The sequence below is a fragment of the Macrobrachium nipponense genome, chromosome 18 (genome assembly GCF_015104395.2).
Source record: "Macrobrachium nipponense isolate FS-2020 chromosome 18, ASM1510439v2, whole genome shotgun sequence".
Taxonomy (NCBI): domain Eukaryota; kingdom Metazoa; phylum Arthropoda; class Malacostraca; order Decapoda; family Palaemonidae; genus Macrobrachium; species Macrobrachium nipponense.
Genome location: NC_087211.1, coordinates 54,930,133 through 54,936,132, shown reverse-complemented (window position 1 = coordinate 54,936,132; position 6,000 = coordinate 54,930,133).

Sequence of the window (6,000 nt, the reverse complement as noted above, 5' to 3'; positions counted from 1 at the left end):
CAACCACCCAAGGGGGCCACAGCTTTATTATTATTATTATTATTATTATTATTATTATTATTATTATTATTATTATTATTATTATTATTATTATTATTCAGCAGGTGAACCTTATTCATATGGAACAAGCCCACTAAAGGGGCCACTTACTTAAAATTTATCAGTAACAGAAGGTAATGTGAAATACAGAGAAGGGATATGACTGATTAAACAAATGATCAAATTAATAAATGAATATAAAAATACAAAGTGAATTGTGAGGCCTGAGTGCCGATCTTGCGAGTAAAAAGTTGAACACAGAATGCATGATGGGGCCAGCAGCATAAAGGGCAATAATTATCCCGTTTTATATTTTTTTCCTCCTTTCTCATTTGTCCTCTGCTTTCGACATTCCTGCATTTGTGATCTCACGGGGGCAGAGTAGGAAATCGCTCTTGAAATATATATTTGTAAGTCCTGTTTCGTCAGGGGTTCGGATGGCTACGGATGAAATCACCCGGAAATTACACTATACGTGTTCCGGGATTAGAATCTCTCTCTCTCTCTCTCTCTCTCTCCGCAATATTCTAGGCTGGGTCTTTTTTGAAAATAGACTACCACTCTCTTTAACATCGTCAAACCTTAGATTTCAAGAGCAAGACTTTTTATGGATATGCATTCTCTCTCTCTCTCTCTCTCTCTCTCTCTCTCTCTCTCTCTCTCAACGCAATATTCTAGGCTGGGTCTTTTTTGAAAATAGACTACCACTCTCTTTAACATCCTCAAACCTTAGATTTCAAGAGCAAGACTTTTTATGGATATGCGTTCTCTCTCTCTCTCTCTCTCTCTCTCTAAATTTAGATTTCCAGGATAAAAGCGTACCACGAAAACAATTCTTCTCTTTCTCCTTTATTCTATTTCAAACCTCAATTATCCTGGACAATAGCCTTCTATGAAAATAATAGGGTCCTCCCACCCACTCACTCTCTCTCTCTCTCTCCATCCCCACAGAACCGAGTCCCAGAGCGTGCTACGGGCGTGGGCGTAAAGGAATCCAGTTTTTTCTTTTTTTACCTATTTGGTCTCGTGGGCGTCAAAAGAGCTTTTCAGAATCATCAGGAACTGGAAGCAGTCAATTGCCGCTTCGTCGTATCTCAAGGTTGTTTCTGTCTCTTCCATCTCCTCATTCTCCTTCTGTTCTCAACTTATTCCCGCCTCTTTCTCTCTCACTCTTCCGTTTCTCCTGCTTTCGATTCTTATTTACGCTTTACTTCTCTCTCAGTCTTCGCTAAATTGCGTTCTCCCCTGATTCGTCTCTTCATTAACTTACTCTCTCTCTGTCTCTGTCTTTCTCTTTCACTCTCTGCGTCTTCCCATTCTCCCCTTTTTTCGCTCCTTGTTCTTCCTTCCCCCCCTCCCCTCTCTTCTCCATTTACATTTCTTCTCCCTCAGCTTCTTCTTCTTCTTCGTTTTCTCTTTTTCCTTCACTCATCTATGCCTCCAGCCATTCCGTTTTCCTCTTCGATTCCACATTTCCTCCTTCGAATAATCCTCGTTTTCATTCGTTGTCTTCCTAGATAACACGAAGAAGAGAGAGAGAGAGAGAGAGAGAGAGAGAGAGAGAGAGAGAGAGAAGTACGGATAAGGCACCCGGTAAGAAGGAAAATCAAAGACGAACGAGGAACAGGAAAAGGCCAAAGGAATGAGGAAAAAAAAAGTAAATGAATAAAAGGCGTGGATGCAAGCAACTGCATGATGCAACGCTTGGGAAAAAGTGGAACGCCTTGACGGACCAGAGAGAGAGAGAGAGAGAGAGGAGAGAGAGAGTTGATGCTTTCAAAGTCTTGCTTATCAAGAGAGGCTAAGGGGAAAATATGATTCTTATATGAAGAAGGAACATTAATCACTGAGAGAGAGGAGAGAGAGAGAGAGAGAGAGATGAACACGTGGAAAGAGAGAGAGATGTATACGTGTACAGAGAGAGAGAGAGACAGAGAGACAGAGCCTATTCATTCATTGCCGCTGTTTGTGACTGCTGCTTCTCTCTCTCTCTCTCTCTCTCTCTCTCTCTCTCAGGCTGGCTGTCAGATCACGATTCGCAGCTATGTCTCAGAAGCCACACCTAGCTGAATTGATGCTCAGAGCCTCAACTACGCGATAAGAATATTTAATGCAGCGGCATATATGCACGTGTGACTGAAGAATGCTGCTGGGGTTGAGAAAGGGGTGGGGAGGATGAGGAGGCTTAGAGGGGGTGAGGGGGGAGGGGAGGGAGGAAGGCGATAATCTCAAATGAATGGAAGCACTAAGCACTCCGAGAGAGAGAGAGAGAGAGAGAGAGAGAGAGAGAGAGAGAGAGAGAGAGAGAATCTGTGCTTTCAAAGTCTTGCTTGTCAAGAGAGGCTGAGGGGAAAATATCTTATTTGAAGAAGGACCACTAATCACTATGAGAGAGAGAGAGAGAGAGAGGGGTCTTCTTGCAACTCAAGTTCCTCCATCGCTCTGCTGATTGGCAACTTTTATCGTCTGCTTCCTTTTTCGTGACGTCACATCCGGTCAGATACTTCGCTCTCTTCAGGTAATTTGGGAGGAATTCCAACCGACCCGAAGGGAGGTCTCTCTCTCCCTCTCTCTCTCTCAGGTCCGTCAAAGCATATCATATACGTATATTAACTCGTATGCATTCCTCCATGATTTTAAAGTGCCCTGAGAAAACAAAAGCACGTAAATGTGCGCGCGCACGCAGACCTAGTACGTAATTGCGTTTTGATTATTTTAACGAAGTCACACTCACGCATACCTCTGGGGCAGATTTTGTGTACAGCCTCCCCCCCTCCCCCCCCCCCCCCCCTTTTCCCCCCCCCCCCCCACTAAATAAAAAAACACGCACACACAGTCTCGCTTTCCGTCTATCTGTCTTCCTGTCTTGGTGTCTGTCTGTGGTATAACAGTGATATACCCGATGAATCGATCTCTACTTATGCTTATGTTTCTTCCGAATTATTCTTAATTCCTGTTGCTTGTTTTACACTGTGTACCGCCAGGACGTGTGTATCAATCAATCAATTCTATACCTGGCAGTTTGTCTTCATCTCTCTCTCGCTATCTCTCTCTTCTTCTTCTTCTTCTCTCTCTCTCTCTCTCTCTCTCTCTCTCTCTCTCTCTCTCTCTCTCTCTCTCTCTCTCCTTCTTCTTCTTCTCTTCTTCTTATTCTCTCTCTCTCTCTCTCTCTCTCTCGAGGGTTTAGTTACGAGTAACTCAAAAAGAAAAAATAGAGTACTTAGAAGAACTAACCCAAAATGAAAAGAAAATAGAGATAATGAATATAATTGAAACCTGGTATTCCAAAGAGACTGGGAATGATGATCAAATAAAAGGGTTCCAAACTTATAGATCAGATAGAAAAAAATAGGAATCAAGGGGGAACCGCATATATGGGAAAGACAAAAAACAAGGAAAAATATATGAGAAATATAGTAACTCAGAATGTGAACTAATAGCGGTAGAATTTGAATCTGAAAAATTGATGAACATAGTAATATATAGACCTCCTAATACTAAAGAGTTTGACTTAATAATTGAAAAATTGGATGATATATGTAGAAATCACAAGGGACTGGACTATTCTCCTATCTGGTGACTTCAACTTTCCTTTCGTAGAATGGAAAGAACGAATAGGAGATTGTGGTGTACTTATACATATAAAAAAGAGAGTAATAGTAGTGCAGAAGATAAGAGGCAATTTGAAAAGCTATTAGATATGCTACTAGAATACAACATTCAACAAATAAATCACCTGCCAACAAGAAAGGAAAATACTTTAGACCTAGTATTTGTGAACGAGATGAATTATGTTAAAGAAATAATAGTTTATAATGCGAGTATTTCAGACCATAATGTCATAGAATTAACAGTTCATTCCAAAGCAAGTGAAAATAGAGATAAGCAAGAATGAAAAAGTGGGAAGGATATGGAAAATACAAACTTCTACAGTAAAAATATATAAAATGGTCAGAAATTAATGAAGAATTAAACAAAGATTGGGATAACATTTTCGTAAGTGATGACATAAGGGTAAACTACGGAGATATTATATAAAATATTGGAGAAAATAGTGGAAAAATATATACCGAAGAAGAAAAGTAAACATCATTCATGCATACCAAGAGACAGAAGGATCTTGTTCCAGAAAATCAGAAAGTGGAAAAAACGGTCTTGCAAAAGGTAAAAAAAAATGCATGGAAAAGTTATAGAACTAAAAAAGTAAGATAGAAAATGCAGAACAAAAGATTATTACAATCAAAATAAAAGAAAAATGAAAAACGGGACTTGGAAGAAAAAACCCTATAAATATCAAGCAAAACCCCAAAACTATATACTCATATGCGAAGAAGATGAATAAAAGAAGAATAGAAATAGGCCCTCTGAGAATTGAAGGGAGATTAACGAATGAAAAAAAAAAGGACAAATTTGCAACATACTGGAGAACGATATAAGAGAGAATTCACCCCTAGAATAGATAATGAAGATAATGATATAGAAGTAAGGGAGAAAATAGTGAATATTTAGCTGACATAGAAATTAATGAAGCATATTGTGCAGGCAATTAATGAAATTAAAAATGGAAGCTGCTGCGCTGCAGGGCCGGATGGAGTCCCTGCTATTTTGTTAAAGAAAGTAGTTCATTCTATCGCAAAGCCACTTGCAATATTATTAAGACAAAGTGTAGATACAGGCAAGATTTATGATGAGCACAAATTAGCATATATCACCCCCTACTTCAAAAGTGGATCAAGACTAGAGGCAAGTAATTATAGGCCTGTGAGTCTAACATCACATATTATGAAAGTGTATGAAAGGGTAATGAAGAAAAATATTATGAAACATTTAATAAAAAATAATTTGTTTAATATAGGACAACACGGTTTCGTACCGGAAAAAGTACACAAACCCAACTGTTAGTCCACCGTGAGAACATATTCAAAAATATGAAAAGCGGAAAGGGAAAATGAAACAGATGTGGTTTATCTAGACTTTGCAAAAGCCTTTGACAAAGTAGACCAATAATATATTAGCAAAGAAAATTATAAAACACAATATCGTAGATAAAGTAGGAAGATGGTTAAAAGAATTTTTACACAACAGAAAACAGATAGTTATTGCAAACGATGAGAAATCGGATGAAACCAAGGTAATATCCGGTGTGCCAACAAGGTACGGTGCTAGCTGCAATATTGTTTGTTATTGATTGAGACATAGACAGTAATGTTAAGGATTCGGTAGTGAGTAGTTTCGCTGATGACACAAGAATAAGTAGAGAAATTACTTGTGATGAAGATAGGAACGCTCTACAAAGAGACCTTAACAAAGTATATGATTGGGCAGAGGTTAAATAGGATGGTATTTAACTCTGATAAATTTGAATCAATAAATTATGGAGACAGAAGGAAAGCTATATGCATATAGTGGACCTAATAATGAGACAATCACAAATAAGGAAGCAGTTAAAGACCTTGGTGTGATGATGAAATAGGAATCATGTTATGCAATGATCAAATAGCAATTCTGTTGGCAAAATGTAAAGCAAAAATGGGAATGTTGTTACGGCACTCAAAACAAAAAGAAAGCTGAACACATGATTATGCTTTATAAAACATATGTGTCGTAGTCCACTTTGAATCTTGCAATATGATATGGTACCCACACTATCAAAAGGATATTGCACAAATAGAGAGTGTACAAAGGTCCTTTACAGCTAGAATAGAAGAAGTTAAGGACCTAGACTACTTGGGAAAGACTACAATCCTTAACATTATATAGTCTAGAAAGGAGAAGAGAACGCTACATGATAATCAGGCATGGAAACAGATAGAAGGAATAAAACAGAAAATATCATGGAACTAAAATATCAGAAAGAGCAAGCAGAGGTTAGATTAATAGTGCGCCCAAAAACTATACCAGGAAAAATAAGGAAAGCACACAGGACATTAATCCACTACGCACCAGCATCGATAATGCAGT